Source organism: Gigantopelta aegis, chromosome 12 (assembly GCF_016097555.1).
Source record: "Gigantopelta aegis isolate Gae_Host chromosome 12, Gae_host_genome, whole genome shotgun sequence".
NCBI lineage: Eukaryota > Metazoa > Mollusca > Gastropoda > Neomphalida > Peltospiridae > Gigantopelta > Gigantopelta aegis.
In genome coordinates this window covers 23,934,087-23,955,466 of record NC_054710.1, presented here as the reverse complement: position 1 = coordinate 23,955,466, position 21,380 = coordinate 23,934,087, and the positions used below count along the sequence as shown (strand labels likewise).

The 21,380-nt window shown below is 39.8% G+C and overlaps 1 protein-coding gene and 2 non-coding genes across 3 annotated transcripts in view; 2 read left to right on the top strand and 1 right to left on the bottom strand.

Moving 5' to 3' along the window:
- Window positions 1-1,533: 1,533 nt before the first annotated feature.
- On the bottom strand, window positions 1,534-1,605 carry Trnaq-cug. The gene has a single exon. It is a non-coding gene; the product is annotated as a tRNA-Gln (tRNA).
- Window positions 1,606-13,443: 11,838 nt separating this feature from the next.
- On the top strand, window positions 13,444-13,515 carry Trnaq-cug. The gene has a single exon. It is a non-coding gene; the product is annotated as a tRNA-Gln (tRNA).
- A 2,360-nt stretch (window positions 13,516-15,875) lies between these two features.
- LOC121386906 overlaps window positions 15,876-21,380 on the top strand; it is a 35,289-nt gene continuing 29,784 nt past the window's right edge. Inside the window, exon 1 of the mRNA XM_041517947.1 lies at window positions 15,876-16,302. The gene's annotated coding sequence lies outside the window, so the exon portion shown is untranslated. The remainder of the gene's footprint in view (window positions 16,303-21,380) is intronic.

The window sequence follows — 21,380 nt, the reverse complement described above, 5'->3', positions numbered from 1 at the left end:
GTTAAACTGGAAAGGAAACACGTTTTTTTTCTCTTCTTATCTTGATTATTTATGTAAAGTCTTAAACCATACAACACATCACATTTGACCTAATTTAACACCAGCCGACTGAACTATACGAACCGACATCGGTAGTGTCCTTGTTGAGCCATCGAACATACGGTTGCTAGGTACTAGGTTTGCAGCCCGATACACGCTCCCAACCGATTTTTAACAACTCAGTGGATAGGTGTAAGACCAATGCTAAGGTCCAATGCCAGTCTAATGCTAAGGTCAGACTGCCAACAACCAACAGAAAGTTAGCCAACGTTCCCCTCTCAGGACTTCTACGACTGTCTAGCTACCGGCCTAGGTGGTGTCGTGGTTAAGCCATAGAACATAAGGCTGGTGGGTACAGGGTTCGCAGCCCGGTACAGGCTCCCACCCAGAGCGCGTTTTAACAACTCAATGGGTAGGTGTAAGGCCACTACACACTCTCTTCTCTCTCACTAACCACTAACTAACGCACTGTCCTAGACAGACAACCCAGAAAGCTGAGGTGTGTGACCGATACAGCGTGCATGGACTTTAATTGGATATTTATAAGCAAGAAAATATGTTGAATTAATTAATAACTACATGACCTTTAAGTCGTGACATCCAAATATGGCTGCCTCGTTATTCATTTTAGAGAACTATCAAAATCGTCGCCCAAATCATTTAAAACTTTACAAAAGTTAAAGTTTGTTTTGTTTAACTACGCCACTAGAATACATTGGTTTATTAATCATTTCGTAATTTTGACATATAGTCTTAGAGGAAACCCGCAATTTTTTTCTATTAGTTGCAAGGAATCTTTTATATGCACCATCCCACAGACAGGATAGTACATACCACGGCCTTTGTTATACCAGTTGTGGAGCACTGTCTGGAACGATAAATAGCCAAATGGGTCCACCGATGGAGATCGATCCTAGACCGACCGCACATCAAGGGAACGCTTTACCACTGTGCTAGATCCCGCCCACTGGACATCTGAGAAGATATCAACTATTACAATATATAGCAGTCATGTATACAGGAAATTATCACCCACGGTGGGGTTGTTGTTAAGCCATCGGACATAAGATTAGTAGGTAGTGGATTCGCTTCCACGCAGAGCGACTAGATGGATGGGTGTAAGACCACTACGCCGATTTCTCACTCATTAACTACTGACAATTAGCTACTGTCCTGGACGGGCAGCCCAGCGTGCTTGCACCTCAGTTGGATATAGGCACGAAGCACGCCTGTCGTACACACAGCATAGGCCTTCGTTATATTGTTCATGCTAGGGTGTCATTAAACATGCATTCATTAATTCATCCACTCATTCGTCCATCCATTCGTCCATTGGATCCACAAAACACTTATCTACACACGCGTCTGTATAGGTTACTAAAGTTTTCTTTGTTTAACGTCAATACTAGAGCACATTGATTTATTAAGTATACCCCCCCCCCAAAAAAAAACAAAAAAACCACACACAAAAAAACAAGAAGAAAAAAATGAATCAGGTTCTACCGAGATTTGAACTCGGATCGCTGGATTCAGAGTCCAAAGTGCTAACCATTACACCATAGAACCGTTAGAGCTACTGTTCGAATTGGCACTAGATATAAGCATACAGATACCAGTGTTAAAGCTCTCGCCTGGTGCGTGGGCAGTCTAGGATCGTTAGTGGGTCCATTGGGCTCGTTCCAGTCAGTGCACCATGACTGGTATATCAGGTTGCACTATACCAATTAATTTCCGGCTGGGTCGAAGTTCGAGGTGTACCGAACTTTTGATAGAGAAGTTAACACCACAAGTCCTGTGATTGGTTATAAATGTGAGTGTGTTGGTTGTAAAAAAAATTAGTTTCATCTGGGCTAAAAATGTATGCAATTTTATTTGATGTAGTACCACCGTGTCAAGTAGCCTTGTGCTTGGAACATGTATGGGGTACCTGTAAAAAAAAGTACTAAAATTTTGTGCGAAACTAGGGGTGTTGCAGAAACATCTGGTTATACCGAAAATGAGCCATGAAAGGTACCATTTTCTGCAGTTAATACTTTGAGGTAGGGGTTGTAGTACTGATATTTATGGGTCACAGTTTGGTTGATATATTGCATATAGTGTTTTTAAACACAAACGTTAACATGGTCGCCTATGGGATTTGAATTGGTATAGTCCAACCATCACAGGTCCTGGTATGTCGTATCTCGCCTGTGGGACGGGGCACAAATAAGATCCTTTGCTACTAATGAAAACAATTTAAATGGTTTTCTCTCTAGAACTATATTATCAGTACTACCAACTGTTTGACATCCAGTATCTGATGGGGGCGGGGTGTAGCCCAGTGGTAAAGCGTTCGCTTGATGCGCGGTCGGTCTAGGATCGATCCCCGTCGGTGTGTCCAGTGTGTTATTTCTCGTTCCAGCCAGTCCACCACGACTGGTATATCAAAGTTCGTGGTATGTGCTGTCCTGTCTGTAGGATGGTGCATATAAAATATTCCTTGCTACAAATGAATTTTTTTTTAGCGGGTTTCCTCTCTATGACTGTCAAAATGACCATATGTTTGACATCCAATACCTGATGATTAATAAATAAATATGTTCTAGTGGTGTCGTTAAACAAAACAATCTCTCAAGTATCTGATGATTAATAAATAAATGTGCTCTAGTGGTGTCGTTAAACAAAATAAACGTCCGTCTGTGTGTTAAACCCATTGCAATCAATCATGTTGCTTTTTGTATCACTGTTGAGTAAACTGAAATACATGGGAAACTGTGCAGATAATGGTGTACGAAAAGACGGAAGTATTGAAACATAATGAAGCGTGACCGTGAGAAAGCTAGCGGCCAGTGAACCGTGACGGAACGAAGTATTCTCGCGATATTGTGTAATGATCACCAGCTAATGCGGCAACATCAAAGAGCCGTGTATCCCGTAAACGAGTACACTACATGAGGCATGTGCATACAGAGTGACTTATTGGAACGATTTGTTGTGCGAGTCCGTGTGTGATATTTTAATAGCGTCTATTATTTTTATTATTATTATTATTATTATTATTATTGTGAAGAGGAGAACGGCGACGATGTTGTTATTAATAACAAATGAATTAATTGAATTAATGAATTAATGAATTAATAAATAAATAAATAAATTAATTAATTCATTCATTAATTCATTAATTCATTAATTAGTACAAGAACATACATTGGCTACTGGGTGTCAAACTGACGACGTCGATGTTGATGATGATTATTACATTATTAATGAATGAATGAATTAAGTAATTATTTAATTAGTTCTTGTTTTACGACACATCAGCATAAAAAAAATATATCGGCTATTGGGTGTCTAACTATTGATTATTATTATTATTATTATTATTATTATTATTATTATTATTATTATTATTATGATATTAATTAATTTATTATTTTTAACGACACCTCAGCACACAAAAAAATGCATTGGTTATTGGGTGACAAACTGATGATGGTAATGACGACGACGACGACGACGACGATGATGATGATGATGATGATGACGGTGGAGGTGGTCACAACAACAACGACGACGTTAATCACCAGGGCGGGGCAGTGCATATTTTGTATCGGACAATTGTGGGTGTGGGTAAAATTTGGCATGCCTCCAACAGATAAAACTGATATTGATCATTAATTTATTTATGTACGTCACTTTGTTTGACACACAATAGTCCAAGTATTTTTCGCGGTGGGGTGTCGTTAAGCTGTAATTCATGAATCCATTCCATCAGCTTACTGTCGAAGCACGCCTGCCGTAAACATAGCATCTGACTTCGCCAGATTTGTCATGCTGGGGTGTCGTTAAACATTAATTCATTCGTCCATTCATTCATCCATATATTTGTCCATTCATTCATTCATTCATTCATTCATTCATTCTGACTTCGCCAGAGAGCGCTGTCAATAGCCAAGCGATATACATTATTTGAATGGGTCATGCCCTATGGACCTGCCACGGGCGTGTAGCGATTAAGCCATCGGTCTAAAGGCTGGTGGGTACTGGGTTCGCATCCACCCAGTACCGGCTTCCACCCAGAGCAAGTTAAAGATCTCAATGGGGGAGTGGGTAAGACCATTACACTGACTTCTCTCTCACTAATCACCAACAGCTACGCACTAACCCACTGTCCTGCACAGCGTACTTGAACCTTAAGTGGATATACCAGTAAGCACCAACATAAGTGTAATGCGTTATTAATTTATTGTTAGGCGCAAAAGCGTAAAACAATCGTAAGCTATGTCGTCAATACGTCGTGTGCTATAGTGACGTTATAGCCTACAATGGTTTTACGATTTCGTAGCCACGGGCAGACCCAAGGGAGGGAACCAGGGTGACCTTTTTCCTCCCCCTAAACAACTTAAAGCGCCCCTTTTTTAACAATTTATTAACAATTTTTATTGAGGTGCACTTGCTCTTCGTCCCCTCCCTAAAATATTTTCCGGGTCCGCCCCTGGTAGTGCTAAGATAACTTGGAAAATAGGGGCCCTGGAATCTCACCTCAGTTGAACTTGATCAAGACGGAAGTATAGTTTCAAACCAAACCTTTGATTTCAACTACGCAGGCTATTATTAGAAAAGTCGACTGGTTTATTACCAAACATAATCGAATGAGAAGACCAGTGTTGTATCTTTTATTAATTAATATTTATGACAGTCTTGTATATTTGCTTCGGCTAATTGTTATTTATGAAGGTGTACATTAACGTGTACATATAACTGTATGACACTACATTTGTAATTGTATATTATGTAATAATATGTAAACATTGTGAAATAAAAATAACGTTAAATAGCCACATCGATGTTATGTTTGTTTTCGTCGCAGTTGTTTTTCTTTCTATTTTTTTTTTTTTTTAAACAATCTGCGTACAACAACAACAAGACCAACCACCACTACTACTACTACACTTACAACAACAACAACTACCACTACTACTACGACGACGACGACGACTACAACTACTACAATTACAACCACTACTACTACTACTACTACTACGACCACTACTACTTCAACAACAACTAGTACTACTACCACAACTGGTACTACTAGTATCACTAGTATTACTACAACAACTACTACTACTACTACTACTACTACTACTACTACTACTAGTACCACTACTACTACTACTACCACTAGTATTACTACAACTACTACTACGACTACTACTACTAATGATATTACTACAAACAAATATTACTAATTATTATTATACTTTCAATGATACTACTCATATTACTGTTATTGCCTATAGTTTAATAACTAACTAACTAACCAACTAACTAACTGACTAACTAAATAAATAAATAAATAAATAAATAGGCTCAATTCAATTGTTTATTATATAGCTTAATGGTACACGCAATATATAATACATCAAAATAGATAGATAGATAGATAGATATAGATAGATAGATGCATACATACATACATACAATATATAGATATTCATACATCAATACATACATACATACATACAGTCAACCTCGACATACATACGATATATAGATATTCATACATCAATACATACTAGTCAGTGTCAGGTCTGCCCACTGTTTCGTGCACGTAAGCGGGATCGACCGCGTAGATTGTAGGCCCCATGCATGTGGTTGAGTTAAAGGGCATCCTTTTTATGGATGACTCGATAGCTCAGAGCGCATATTGATTAGTTTTGCTATTTGCGTGCGATTCGGTGCCACAGGTTCGAGTCCCAGCAACGGCATGGGACATTTGTGTGAGGCCAGAAAGAATTTAATTATCCCCTGCGCCAGTGCGTTAGTATCTATGTATGTAACAGTCAACCACGACATACATACAATATATAGATATTCATACATCAATACATACATACATACATACATACATACATACATACATACACATATACATACAACAAAGCATAGACGGACAAATGGGTACCTACAAAAATGCATAATTCAAACGTTGCCATGTAAATTGGTATCATACAAATGGCGGGGTTGTTACATTTTTTTACATCACTATTACAGCATTTTTAATTACAGCTAATTTGACAAATAATGGTACAAACAAGACTGAACAAACTTGTTCTGTCAGAGAGTTATGCAACCCAGATAAAGATCAGCGTTGTTTGTTGATTAAAAAGACACGTGTTGTTTTAATCCATGGGAAATATAAACTCTGCAACTATCTTTGTATCGGATTGTTGACCGACGAATTAACAGTTTTGTTAACACGAGTGGCGGACGTGAAGACATGAATGGATCCTTGATGGGTCTGTCGGAGATCTCCCGTACCCGGGATGGATGTTTGCAGACGTTAAGTGGTATTGGTGAAGAAACAACCGATAAACAGCGTGTACCCGCGGTACGGGACTGTTTGCCGAACATGACCGCTAATCTGACGAACATGGATTTTGCATTACGCCATTAGTTCAAGTTGATACCCTGGTTTCGTTTTAGGAGAAACATTTTTTTAAACTTGACTTGCTAAGAGTCGCGTTTATTCTCGCGTTTATTCTAGACTTGGTTGTTATTTCTTGTAATATCTGTTATACACCTCAGTTTTTTGGACGTCTTTTACATATCTTTTGTTTTGTTTTGGAGTTGTTTTTGTTGTCTGTTGCTTGTCTGGGATGGGGGTTTTCTGTTTTGTTGTCTTGTTTGTTTGTTGTTTTGTTTTGTGGGTTTTTTCTTTCTTTTTTGTATGTGTGGGGTTTTTTTTTTTTTTTTTTTTTTTGGGGGGGGGGGGGGGGGGTTCGGGGAGTAGGGAGCTGGTACTTTTTGTGCGGGTTTTCTTGGAGGAGTTACAGGATCTGTCCTTTTTTCCCCGTCATCCCGGCTAGCATACTTAGGGTCTTTTATTGCATAGCTTCTAGATCGACCACGTGTCTAGAATTGTTGTAGAATTTATTTGTACTCAAGTTGGTTCGTCATTACTAAATGGCAAACCCAGCCAGCTTACACGTCAGTCATTCATTCAGTTAGTCTGTCTGTCAATAACTAAGTCGACTGGCCGGCTGTCCTTTTGACTTTCTTTCTGTCAGTCTGTCTGTCTGTCTGTCTGCCTGACTGACTGTCTGCCTGGTTGTCTGCCTGTCCGTTGTCTGCCATTCTGTCTTTCTGTCTAACTCACTAACTGGATATCTGTGTTTCTGTAGTGCTGTATGTCTGTCAGTCTGTCTGATTGTCTGCCTGCCTGCTGTCTGTCAGTCTGTAGTCCTGTCAGTCTGTATGTTTGTCTGTCTGTATGTCTGTCAGTCTGTCTGATTGTCTGCCTGCCTGCTGTCTGTCAGTCTGTAGTCCTGTCAGTCTGTATGTTTGTCTGTCTGTATGTCTGTCAGTCTGTCTGATTGTCTGCCTGTCTGCTGTCTGTCAGTCTGTAGTACTGTCAGTCTGTCTGTCTGCCTGACTGTCTGCCTGCTTGTCTGCCTGTCTGCTGTCTGCCATTCTGTCTTTCTGTCTAACTCACTAACTGGATATCTGTCTTTTTGTAGTCCTGTATGTCTGTCAGTTTGTCTGATTGTCTGCCTGCCTGCTGTCTGTCAGTATGTAGTCCTGTCAGTCTGTATGTTTGTCAAATGTTCTGCCTGCCTGCTGTCTGTCCGTCTGTAGTCATGTCAGTATGGCCGTTCATCCGTCTGTCTGTCTGTTCGTCCGCCCGTCTGTCTGTCTGTCAGTCTGTCTGTTCGTCCGTCTGTCTGTCTCACTGTCTTACGTTGTCTGATAGTATGACTGAACCCAAGGATAAACATATTGTTTTCTTTGAAAGAAGTCAAAACAAAGTTGTGAAAAGGACCTATGTCGGAAAGTCGACGCAAGTTACCTGTTTTTTCTCTTTCTTCTTCTTTTTTTTTTACTTCTTTCCATTTTTCTTTGAAGCTCTCTGTTTAACACGCGGTCACGTTTTCAGTGCAAGCAATGCTTTGTGCGGTGTCAGGTCACAATGCGATATGAATCAAACTGTGGGGGTTAAATCGCAGACATGTTCTTCAAATTTAATGCGTGACACCAAAAACCTGATACTCTAGGAAACATGGACATGCATATGCTGGCTTCAGCTAAACGATGAAAAATGTAACAGTGAAAGTCGCTGTGTGGTTGTTAGAGCGAAATCATCTAATTAATTTTGATTTCAGAGAGAGAGAGAGAGAGAGAGAGAGAGAGAGAGAGAGAGAGAGAGAGAGAGAGAGAGAGAGAGAGAGAGAGAGAGAGAGAGAGAGAAGAGAAGGGGGTGGGGGAGAGAGGCGCGAGAGAGAGAGAGAGAGAGAGAGAGAGGGGGGAGAGATGCGCAGAGAGAGAGAGAGAGAGAGACAGAGAGAAGAGAGAGAGAGAGAGGAGGAGAGAGAGAGAGAGGAGAGAGAGTAGAGTTGAGAGAGAGAGAGAGAGAGACTACAGCAAAGAGATACAAGGATATAGAAATATTGGGTGGGCAAATGAAGAAAAAAATTGTTTTACGAGGCACTCAGATCATTTTATTTCTGGTTATACTGTGTCGGACAAACGGTGAAGGACAACAGAGATAATTCGAGAGGAAACCCAATGCCGCCACGCCATGGTCTTCTCTTTTCGATTATCAAAAATGGATCTTTTATATTCCACAGACAGAATAGTACATACCACGGTATTTTGATATACCAGTCAAGCTGCACTGGCTGGGACGAGAAATAGCCCAATGGCCCTACCGACGGGAATCGACCCAACATCGACCGCGCACCAGGATAGCATTTTACCACTGCGCTACGTCTAACCCACAAAGAGAGACAGACAGACAGACAGACAGACAGACAGACATAGAGACAGACAAGGACATAGAGACAGAAATGGACACAGAGACGGACAAAGAGAGACAGACATGGACATAGACTGACACTGACACACAGACAAAACAAGGCAAGAGATTTAGATTGTGCTGTATAATACTGGCGCCCAAATTGCTACCTGTGTGTCTCTAATACCATTAAAAGGCTAGTCCGTAATCGGTAATATCTGCGTGGGAACACTGCCCATAGTGTCAGTGGAATGACGTCACAGTCGATTTCCCAATATGTTGCCTGGACTATCGAGACTATCGGCCCATCTCGCCCAAGGCCGAGTGACGCCTTATTTCCGATCGGTCCATAGAGTACGCTTTCGGTAAATTCCGGATCGCCTCGGGCAAGATCGCGTCAGACATTCGAATGGTCATCCACACACTCATTGTAAACCTGCCATTCTTTTCAATCTTTAGCTGCCATGATTCTCCACAAATTGAGCCCCGCGGTGTTTTCGTATTTTGGGGTATCTGTGTTCTGTTTTGGTTCCATGTAACTATGAAGTGGGTGTGTTTGTTCATCAGAGTGATCGTAATCGAGTTAAGAAGTCATAAAAATCCATGTAGATGGTCATGATATATTGTATTTTCGTGGTCATACCCAGAATAAATGATAGATAGATAGATAGATAGATAGATAGATAGATAGATAACTACGTTAACGTGCTCATATGCCACTAGGGTTTCGAACACGCCCATCCCGAGTCCGACCTCCGATAAGATCAGTGGCCTGACTCGGGATGGGGGGAGGGAGTGGGTAGAGTTGAAAATGTGCAGAATTTTAAAAATAGCAATTAGTAAAAGAGTTAATAGAACTTTAAAAAAAAAAAAAAAAAAATTACAAGCCAAAAATAAAAAGAATTGACTGCTCGGCCGAATATTTATATAATTTGGAGCATTTTAGAAGGACAATCCAACATTAAATAAGTTATAATATTTAAAAAAAAGTAATTTCGACATACATTTTTTAACGCAGATCTAAAAGTTTAAAGTCAGATCGAAATGATAATCTGGTCTTGGTGGCGTGGTGGTTAATGCTAAGAAGATATTACCAACTGCCAGCAGAAAGTTGTCCAACTTCACGGTTGTGCTCAGATTAGCATCTAATGGGTTATAACTTATACGACGAGAGTCGTGTTCTAAGAGCGCTCAGACTAACATCAAGACAGTTATTTTGTTTTCATTTCAACTTATTTCCATGCTGATATCCAATTAAGGTTCAAACACGCTGTCCTGGGCACACATTTCAGCTATTTGGGCTGTCTGCCCAAGACAGTGTGCCAGTTGTTAGTTGTGAGTGGTTAGTGAGAGTGAAAAGTGTGTAGTGGCCTTACATCTACCCACTGAGTCGTTACAACGCGCTCTGGGTGGGAGCCGGTACCGGGTAGCAAACCCTGTACCTACCAGCCTTATGTCATATGGCTTAACCACGACACCACCTAGGCCGGTAGCTAGGCAGTCGTAGAAGTCCTGAGAGCGGAACGTTGGCTAATTTTCTGTTGGCTGTTGGCAGTCTGACCTTAGCATTGGACTGATAGTTTATGGGTTCATATCCCTGTACAGGCTCTTAACCACTTAACGGTATCACTGGTGTAAATTGATTTATTAAAGTCGCACAACCTAGTTTATACCCGCGATAATGGACTCTAAGTTTAGTTAATCTACAAACGTGTAACACATCTGGATAAAGTTACAACCGAGTGAAACTAGAGTGTGTGAAGTTTAAACGGTGAAATACCATTAACAACTAGAAAAGAGTTCGTTTTCATAACCGTTACTTCTCAGAGTTAAGTGCGTTTTTTTTAAATATAAAAAAGTAATTGCATGGTATTAGAAACACCAGGATGACCAGAAAAAATAGTTTAAAAAAAAATCTATGCAATGTATGATTCCAATTATCAAAAAACAACTGTAATAGTGAGAAATTTGCCTTAGTGCTTCAAAAATAAGTTCTTACACTTTAAACATCAACTAGTAATGAATTTAAAGCGTTCCTCTGACGCGAGATCGATCCCTGTCGATGAGCTCTTTCCAACCAGTGCTCCACAAATGGTGTAGCAAAGACATAGCAAAGATATGCTGACTTCGCCATGAAAAAAAAAGTGATTAATTTTTCCACTAACCTAGATTATGGGAATCCATTTAAGATATTACCAAACTAATGATTCATATATCAGTGTCAAACCAGATGTTAACATCAGCCAGCACAGAACGTTGCATTTGTAGCTTACGGGGACGGTAGACATAATAAAAAAGTAATTACGGTATTTTTTTTCACCACAAGTGCACATTAATTAATTAATCATCGGGTATTGGATGTCAAATGTTTGATAATTATGTCACGTACTCTTCAAAGGGAACCCGCTATAGGTTTTTTAAAATATTTTTAAATGCATTAATGAATTAATATATAAATGAACGAACGAGCGAACGAACGAAAGGACGGACGAAGGACGAACGAACGAACGAACGAAGGAATGAATGAACGAAGAAATGAATGAACCAACCAACCAACCAACCGACCAAGGAACGAACGAACGAACGAAAGAACGAATGAACGAATGAACGAATTAATTAATTTAATGTTTCGCAACACAACATCACTAAGAATACGTCGGTTATTGGTTTTTAAACAAAGGCACATTCATAAATGAAGTGATTTCCAAATCAATATAAAACTTCAAAAGTTACATTTCACATTAGCATTAAAGGAATCTTTTATATGCACTTTCTCACAGACATGAGCTACCCGTTACACACAATGTCGCAATCTAACATTCACGCAAGCACGCACGCATACTTACACACACGTACACATAACACTGACCACGCAAAAAGTACCAAGGATTGTCGTTAAACAAACATTTTTGAGATGCTGCTAAGAACAATATTTTATGTAACTGAATTACAGACGTTTGGAAAATATCCCATTAAAACTAGAAGACTTCATGTAATTACATAGGTTTGCCAAGCCCATCGTTAACACACAATACAACTTTATAATGAAGTTTACATTTCATTAGATTTCTTTGCTACTTGAGTCGGACCTGGGGCAGGGGCCGGTTGTTTCCTGTCCGCAACTATTACCTGTGTTTTCGTTTGTGATTTACTAAAGTGATTTTACCACTCAGCTTGGACAAAGAAAGAGGAATGTCGTGTTTGTCACTCGGGTTCGTTACATTCGCGTGACTGTTGGACACACACATTTCAATTCCTGTTCGTTTATCTTCGTGCTTATAGCCAATTAAGGTTCAAGAACGCTGTGCTGGGGTCATGTCTTGCTGTGTTGGTGGTGTCAACATGAGAATTAACTACATGTATCTGTATCCTGGACTCTCTATTCACAGTCCAAGGTAGTCAGGTTAGATAATTAGTCGTTAGAGAGAGAGAGAGAGAGAGAGAGAGAGAGAGAGAGAGAGAGAGAGAGAGAGAGAGAGAGAGAGAGAGAGAGAGAGAGAGAGAGAGAGAGAGACAGAGAGAGAGAGAGAGAGAGAGAGAGAGAGAGGAGAGAGACAGACAGACAGACAGACAGACAGACAGAGAGAGAAGAGAGAGAGAGAGAGAGAGAGAGAGAGAGAGAGAGAGAGACAGACAGAGACAGACAGACAGACAGACAGACAGAGAGAGACAGAGAGAGAGAGAGAGAGAGAGAGAGAGAGGGGGGGGGAAAAAAAGTGGGGAGACACACACACACACACACACACACTGTATCTTCGTACCTACTGTCAATTTGAACAGAAAGTATAGAGGTTCCATGGTATAATGATTAGCACTTTGGACTTTGAATCCAGCGATCCGAGTTCAAGTCTCAGCGGAACCTTTTTTAATTTTAGATCGTTTTTTGTTTTTTTGTATTCTTCATAATTCGTTTCGTTGTCTGTGTCATATGTTCTATGTCTATTAATTTGGTACAAAACTGTACTGCTAGAAAGTGATAATATAATACTACTACAGTTTTTAAAACAAATACACAGACAAAAAAAACAACAGAAACTATTAGTACGTATCGTTGCACCTACAGCCAATTTGAAGATTTGTTATTGTAAGTTCCATGGTGTAATGGTTAGCACTTTGGACTTTGAATCCAGCGATCCGATTTCAAGTCTCGGTGGAACCTGATTTGTTTTAGGTGGGGTTTTTTTTCTTTCTTTGTTATTCTTCATGATGAAAAACAATAACATCCAGTCTTCAAATTATCATTGCGGATGGCTTAATGCATGCACTAAATGTTGGAGTGCATTACGTAACTAATTATTAGAGGGATACAGAGAGAGAGACAGGCAGAAATAGAAACAGAGAGGGAGATACAGAGAGAGAGAGTGGAGAGAGAAAAATGACAGAGAGAGAGGACGACGCACTCAACACATTTTATTTACGGTTATATGGCGTCGGACATATGGTTAAGGACTACACAGATATCGAGAGAGGAAACTCGCTGTCGCCATTTCACGCAAATCAGACAGAGACAGGTAGAGAGACAGGTAGAGATAAACAGAGAGGGGCCAGCCAGAGAAAGAGATACACCGAGACAGACACACATAGACTGTATTTTGTTAGCTAGTGTCAATTCGAACAGTCCTTTTAACGGTTCTATGGTGTAATGGTTAGCACTTTGGACTCTGAATCCAGCGATCCGAGTTCAAATCTCGGTAGAACCTAATTCATTTTTTAAAAGTGTTTCTCGGTTATTCTTTATAATAACACTATTTACTACTTAAAATTATTTTGTTTTGTGTTGTTATATTTGTTTTGATTTTCTTTTTTGTTGGTTTCTAGCTTGGACTAGATATTTGTTTGTCTGTTTGTTGTTGTTGTTGTGTTTGTGGGGTTTTGGGGGGGAGGGATATGAATTCACCTACCGACTGGTATCTTAATGCGTGTTCCGCTAAAGTTTGTGTTTGTTTGTTTGTCGACTACGCTAAACCACGTTAATATTATCGACTAGCAAACTTTTAACAAACCAATATATTATTTTCTTAATTAGCAGCAAGGGATATATTTATAATTATTGATAATTATATCCACTTTCCTACAGGCAGAACAGCATATACTACATGTAGTTCCACCACTTTGATATACCAGTACATTTTATTTACGACTATATGGCGTCAGACATATGGTTAAGGACCACACAGATATAGAGAGGAAACCCGCTGTCGCCCTTTCGTGGGCTACTCTTTTTGATTAGCAGCCAGGGATCTTTTATATGCACCATCCCACAGACAGGTTAGTACATACCACGGCCTTTGTTAAGCCATTTGTTGAGCACTGGCTGGGACGAGAAATAGCCCCAATGGGCCCACCGACAGGGATCGATCCTAAACTGACCGCGCATCAAGCAGGCGCTTTATCACTGGGCACTTGGCTACGACGTTGTCAAATATAACAGGAGACTTTGGCTGATGACAATGCTAGATTAGGCTCTGACATAAAAACACACAACTTTTCTAAATCAGGTAACAACATACATGTTTCACACCATAACTGAGCATGTTGGAACACATTAAAACGAAGACTCTCGTATAACAGACCGTTTATAAAAATATGTATATAAAAAAAAAATAGCCAACAGGAAACAGCTAGGCTTTTGGTCTCTAAAATATTTAATATTTAAAATGTTTTCCGCAAAATGTGAATACAAGCAATATAAAGCAATTATTAGTGTTATGAGTAAACATGTTTTCGGTGTCACCGAGTACCCGTATATGACAAAAACATATTTGAGACTACAATGCGAGACAAATCTTCTTGTATTCAAACAGAAAGAAAACTGTTTATAGGATAGGCATTCTTTAACCCGTCGATTTCAGGCGCGGTTCCAGTGTGTGTGTGTGGGGGGGGGGGGGGGGGGGGGGGGGGGGCGGAGGGGGGAGTTCGAAGGGGGATCCACAATCTTGTCCTGCTCACGACGAAAAAATGTGTTGGCTTGTGTATTGTTTGCTTTTGCACTTATTTTAAAGTGGATTCGCCACTGATATACAATATACCGGAAAAGTTAGTTTGGTGTATTTACCGACACCACTAGAGCACGTTGATTTATTAATCATCGGCTATTGGATGTCAAACATTTGGTAATTTTGACATGTAGTCATAGAGAGGAAACCCGCAACATTTCCCCCATTAGTAGCAAGATATATTGTATGTCAACCACCGCACAGATGGATGGGTGAATGTTTAGGAAAATTACATTTTTCATGTTCGGGCCGTACATAAGGAAATCGGTATTCACCGTCCGAAGAAGGAAACGTCAATTTTCAATCATGGTATTTGGCATGGGGATAGACCTCCGCCTCTGAATACTTCTATTGCTGGGTGTTTTTGTATACCATCCATCCATCCATTCATTCATCCATCCTTCCAGAAGTACATACCACGACCTTTTATATACCAGTCGTGGTGCACTGGTTGGAACATTAAATAGCCGAATGGGAATTTCCATTGAAGACACCCCCACCCCCACCCCCCATAAAAAAAAAAAAAAAAAACCCAAAACGTCTAGATTCGCGCCAGGGTTTGTAAGCTGTCTCAACTTGACGCTCGAGGTGTATCTTGTCAACTCTAGTGTGACTGTCTGTGATAGAAAAAAAAAGTCACTCTACAAAACCCCTTATCCACAACAAGCGCCGGCTGACTGGCCATCGATAATACGTCCAACTGTGCTTCAATTGCCACGTAATTAGTTATTCGTCGCTGTCATAAATGCACAAATATGTCACTGGAGGACAGGATTTGCCCCCGGCTACCTCGCGGTAATTATTATTTCTTGCCCACCCTCTTGTCATGAACACACACACACAAAAAGAAAGCTCTCATCACTGTCATTGAGTTTTCGTTTCTGTGCAAATCCCTCCAACCAAAACGCGCTCCGGTCGGATCAGCGCAATCATGATTCCATTCTGCGGCGTTTCCCTCCAATCATGAAGCGCTCCGTTCAGTGGCTACACTGACAAGTCGCGGGGTGTTTCGGTATAATAGAAATATCGTGTCCAGCCGATGATGAATCGGATTTGCAGACAGATTTCGTACCCTTCGCTATTTCCTTCCGTAATTGAAAGTTAATGGGGAAACACAAAACACCTATTCCGTGCTCGGCTGGTCTGGTCTGTTTTCTATGAGAGCGAAAGCTGTTGGACAAGTCGAATGTCACGTGATCTTTATTCATCGCGTGCACCGTTTATCGCCAGCAGACGACAGACAGGCTGTGGATTGGGATTAAACAGAACGACGAAGGTGTGTTACTGGTTGGGATAGAGATTGGTTGTTTAGTCTGCTAGTTTCAGTCACTGGATATTGGTGTTTTGTTATGGACTAGATGATAAGGTTTCGGTGACACTTTAACGAGTTGTGATATTTTCTTCTTTTTTTAATGTGTGTGAAATAACTGTCCACAGTGAATCACTGTCTTGGATTTGAGGAAGGTTTCGCTGGTTATCTGAAATATTACGGTAAGATGATACAGACATAGCTATTTTATTTATTGTTTATTGTTTGTTTATACCTATATCCGTGTTATATTCAATTAATGTTCAAGCACGCTGTCTTGGGCACACACGTCAGCTATCTGGCCTGTCTGTCCAGGACAGTGGGTTAGTTGTTAGCGAGATAATGTAGTCAGTGTAGTGGTCTTACACCTAGCTATTTTAGTTATTGTTTATTGTTTGTTTATACCTATATCCGTGTTATATTCAATTAAGGATCAAACACGCTGTCTTGGGCACACACGTCAGCTATCTGGATTGTCTGTCCAGGAAAGTGGGTTAGTTGTTAGCAAGATAATTTAGTCGGTGTAGTGGTCTTACACCTAGCTGTTTTAGTTATTATGTATTGTTTGTTTATACCTATATCCGTGTTATATTCAATTAATGTTGAAGCACGCTGTCCTGGTCACACACATCAACTATCTGGCCTGTCTGTCCAAGACATTGGGTTAGCTGTTAGCGATATAATTTAGTCGGTGTAGTGGTCTTACACCTACCCAGTGAGTCGTAAAAACTCGCTCTTGGTGGCTATGCCCCGATAATGGGAAACGAACCCAGTGCCCACCAGCCTTAAGTCCAACGGCTTAACGACTACGCCACCGTGTTGATCAAAGTGTCACGCACAATAATTATGCACTGCCAACAGCTTTCCTCCAATTCTTATGATAATACATTAGCCACACACCCTCATCTCTCCTCCATTCATTGCCATCACCCGGCGCCTATGTCAGAGATCTCGAAGCAGTTTTAACAACAGACACAATTTAATGTCCTGTTTTACAGACCTGTAATAGCATTATTATGCATTCGTGATTTCTGAGTGCAATTTGAGCCTACCATTCATTTCACGTATGCACATTAATTTCAAGCAGTGTGTAGACATTATAACTGCCTTTTTTATTCTGCGTAATCTGTGTATATTGTTATGAGTCTGTCTTGTGGTGATACATTATGGGTTCTTCTTAATGCAGCATATATATATATATATATATATATATATATATATATATATATATATATATATATACATAAAACGTAAGCTATTTTAAAGCTGCATCATGGGTTTCGCTTCATCGTCTCACAATTCAACGATTTACTCATAAGAACACGCACGAAATTACAGTTACACAAAATGAACTCCAACTGAAAGTTTAATCACCGTTTGTCGATTCATGTAAGTACCTATAAGAACCCAACTGAGAGCCAATAAAAGCTTAGATGGACGAGTTCATATTGATGATTTACTGCATCTCACCTTCATATAATGTCGACAACTAATGCAAAAAAGACAAAAAAGACAAGTCGTCATTATTCTTGAGGGGTAGGACGTAGCCCAGTTGTATGGCGCTCGTTCGATGCGCGGTCGGTTTGGGATCGATCCCCGTCGGTGAGCCCATTGGGTTATTTCTCGTTCCAGCCAGTGCACCGCGACTGGTATATCAAAGGCCGTTGTACTTGCTACCCTATCTGTAGGATGGAGCAAACAACAGATCCCTTGCCCATTGCGTGGCGACAGTGGGTTAACTCTTTCATTGTCCTTAACCATATATCTGACGCCATATAACCGTAACTAAAATGTCTTGAGTGCGTTGTTCAAGTAATACAAAAATTCCTTTTAGTTCATATTGGTGATTTATTGCCTTCTCGTTTCACCATCATTATAATGTCGACAACTAATGCAAAAAAAAGAAAAAAAAAGAAGAAGACAATAACAGGTCGTCACCATCCTTGATGTAACAATAGCTTTCTAGACAGTTCGTCCTCTGGACGTTTCGGCCACAGACGATTCGTCCACAGTACAATTCGTCCACCCAACTCAGACAATTCGTCCATTTATATTGGATAGAGCCTAGTTTAAAAATGGAAAGTGCAATAAATATAAAATAAGAATAGTCAACTCGCCTGTATCACAATCAGAGGACGAATCATCTGTATCCCTAACGATAGCACATACCTTTTTTCAGTAAACTGTGCACGTATAACGCTATTGCAACTCGTAATGGTCACAGATCACAGTTATCCTCCCATTTGGTTGACCAGAGCTCCGTTCCATGAAGCGATCACGGGCCTCGTTGGCGCCGTGGTCAAGCCATCGGACATAAGGCTGGTAGATACAGGGTAGGCAGCCCGATAGGCCTATCGGCTCCCACCCAGAACCACAGTTGTAACTATTCAATCGGTACATTTCCTTCCTTCCCTCTTCTGTCTCACTAACCACTAAGAATTAACAACTAATCCTGGACAGACATCCCAGATAGATGAGGTGTGTGCCCAAGACAGCGTGCTTGAACCTTAATTGGATATAAGCACGAAAATAAGTTGAAATGAAAAAAAATTAAGCGATTTTAGCCCTAAAATCAACTTAAGCATAAGCACTTAAAGTGATCTTAACACTATGATCGCTTCACGGAACACGACCCAGGCTCGTAGGAACGATATCTGGATTGGAGGGTAGGGGCACAGTCTCTAGTGTGGAGGCCATTATCTAGTGGGGGTGGACTTAGGGGAGCTCAAGCCAGACCTTTATATCTGTATTTATATAGAATAGAATACCCCCCCCCCCTCCCCCCACCCCCAAAACGTACACTTTAAACTTTTGTCCTCAGTTCTACGGGCTTGATGACTCCTAAATCAGGAAATATATCCGCAGAAGTAGCGTGCAGTTTGACTGTCTATTTTATTGCAGGCATCTCTATGGTGACATGGGACAGATACATTTCTCAACTGAGTTTGACCAAATTTAGTTGATTGCAGACACATCGGACAAGGGGGGGGGGGGGGGGGGGTCATTATGTGCAAACACGTGTAACGTCTTAACACTGAACACTTTTTGTTGTAATAATTCCAGCCCAAACACATGTAACACCTTTAGAGTAAATTATTTGTACTCAGGCCATGTTAAGTAGGTGTGTGTGTTTAAACTGATATCCTGAGAGAAAGGGCTGGACAGCAAGGACTGTCCTTTTGAGGATATGTTACCCATAGGCAGGCAAACATACATAAAACAATTGACAGGCCTACTGATTAAGATATTAATTTAAAAATAGTGATATATCCACTAATTATATATAGAAGCATATAGCCTCATTACCTATGGTCTATGGATGACTAAGAATGTAATTTTTGTATGACCTACTTTAGTTTAAACCAAGACATGACGCATTACCAAGAAACGTAAACTTAAGAACTATTTGCACTCTTCTGTCTTTCCTTTCCTGCCTGTTTTTCATCTTTCATTTTCAGTTTTCTTTTTCCTTCCATTATTTCCACATTTAAATTATTTCTTCTTTCATTCTTCTATCTATCTTTGTTTCATTCGCTTATTCTCTCTTTCCTCCTCTGTTTGTTTTCTTTATTGTTATTTCTTCTTTACATCTTTTTTTGTGTAGTTTTTCGTCCCCTTTGGTTTCTTTTGAATTTATTATAGTCGACTGCTTAACAAGCATACAATCCTGAAAAACTACTTATTTTAATGCGAGATGTATTTTTATGGTTCGTAATGGTGAAACACAAAACTAGCTGGACCCAGAGACACTTTACGACTGAGGTGAACATAGAACTGGAGTCAGGGTTATTTATAACGTTAGTTCGTGTCCCGGTAACCGGCAATAGTGCAGTTGTGTTTTATGGCGCGTGTTAGAAGTGGCATGTCTTTGTTTGTTTGTGTGTGTGTCGGTTAGACAGACGAGGATAAAGTTTTGTGAGGGGATCAAGTGGTTTTAACCCCTTCACCCCTTTCCATACGGTTTCGATCAAACAACAAACACTTCTTCGTGAGAGCGTTATATCAGGTTTTAATCTAAAAACGAAAAAGGAAATACATAACCTCACACAAAACGAAAATAAAACAGCAAAACAAAATGATGATGATAATAATAATAATAGTAATAATAATAATAATAATAATAATAATAATAATAATATATTTTTAATTATAACGACAATTGAAACAAGCAAACCATTTGCACGCACGCACACATACATATACATACGCACAATGCGTGTATTAACACAATGGTATACAAAAACGTCATGATATGTACTGTCCTGTTTGCGGGAAAGACCCCTTGCTACTTTAGGAAAATGTAGCGGGTTTCCTCTGATGACCACATGCCCGAATTATGAACTGTTTGAAATCCAATAGCCGATGATTAATTAATCAGTGTGCTCTAGTGGTGTCGTTAAACAAAACAAACTTTATGAAAGATTCCTTGTTGCTAAATGGAAAAGGTAGCTCGTTTCCTATGAGACATTGTGTCCGAATTATCAAATTCACTAGCCGATGATAAAAGGAAAGGAAATGTTTTATTTAACAACACACATTCTAACGACGCACTCAACACATTTTATTTACGGTTATATGGCGTGAAGGACCACACAGATATTGAGAGAGGAAACCCGCTTCATGGGCTACTCTTTTCGATTAGAAGCAAGGGATCTTTTATATGCACCATCTCACAGACAGGATAGCACATACCACGGTCTTTGATATATATATCAGTTGTGGTGCACTGGCTGGAACGAGAAATAGCGCAATGGGCCCACCGACAATGATTGATCCCAGACCGACATACATGTAAATATATAATGAAACTCATCTCCGATGTCGTAATTTTTACATAGTGGACATATTCGATTGTTTAGTGATACATTTTTCCATCTGCCAGTTTCAGTAGGAAGATTATGATTTCAAAATCTGAATCGTAATAATGGACGCCAGTCTATAAGTGTGAGATATGTCTCAAATGCAACAGTATTTTTTAATAATTTATAATTTGAAGCTTTGGATGTACCATGATTGTAAGTATTGATCAGTAAGCCTTGTGGAAATAGATCTTTTCAACAAGGAACAACTAGTAATACCATAGCACTGTGAGGACTATATATATGTACAACCAACATCATCTAAAATTGATTTTACAAACATAATCCATTTGTGATTTATAACATTATTGTTAACATCATTTAGTAATGATTTATAGACTAGTAATGATAACTTGGATAGGTACAGATGATTTCAGCCTGAACTAGCCTCTAATTAAGAA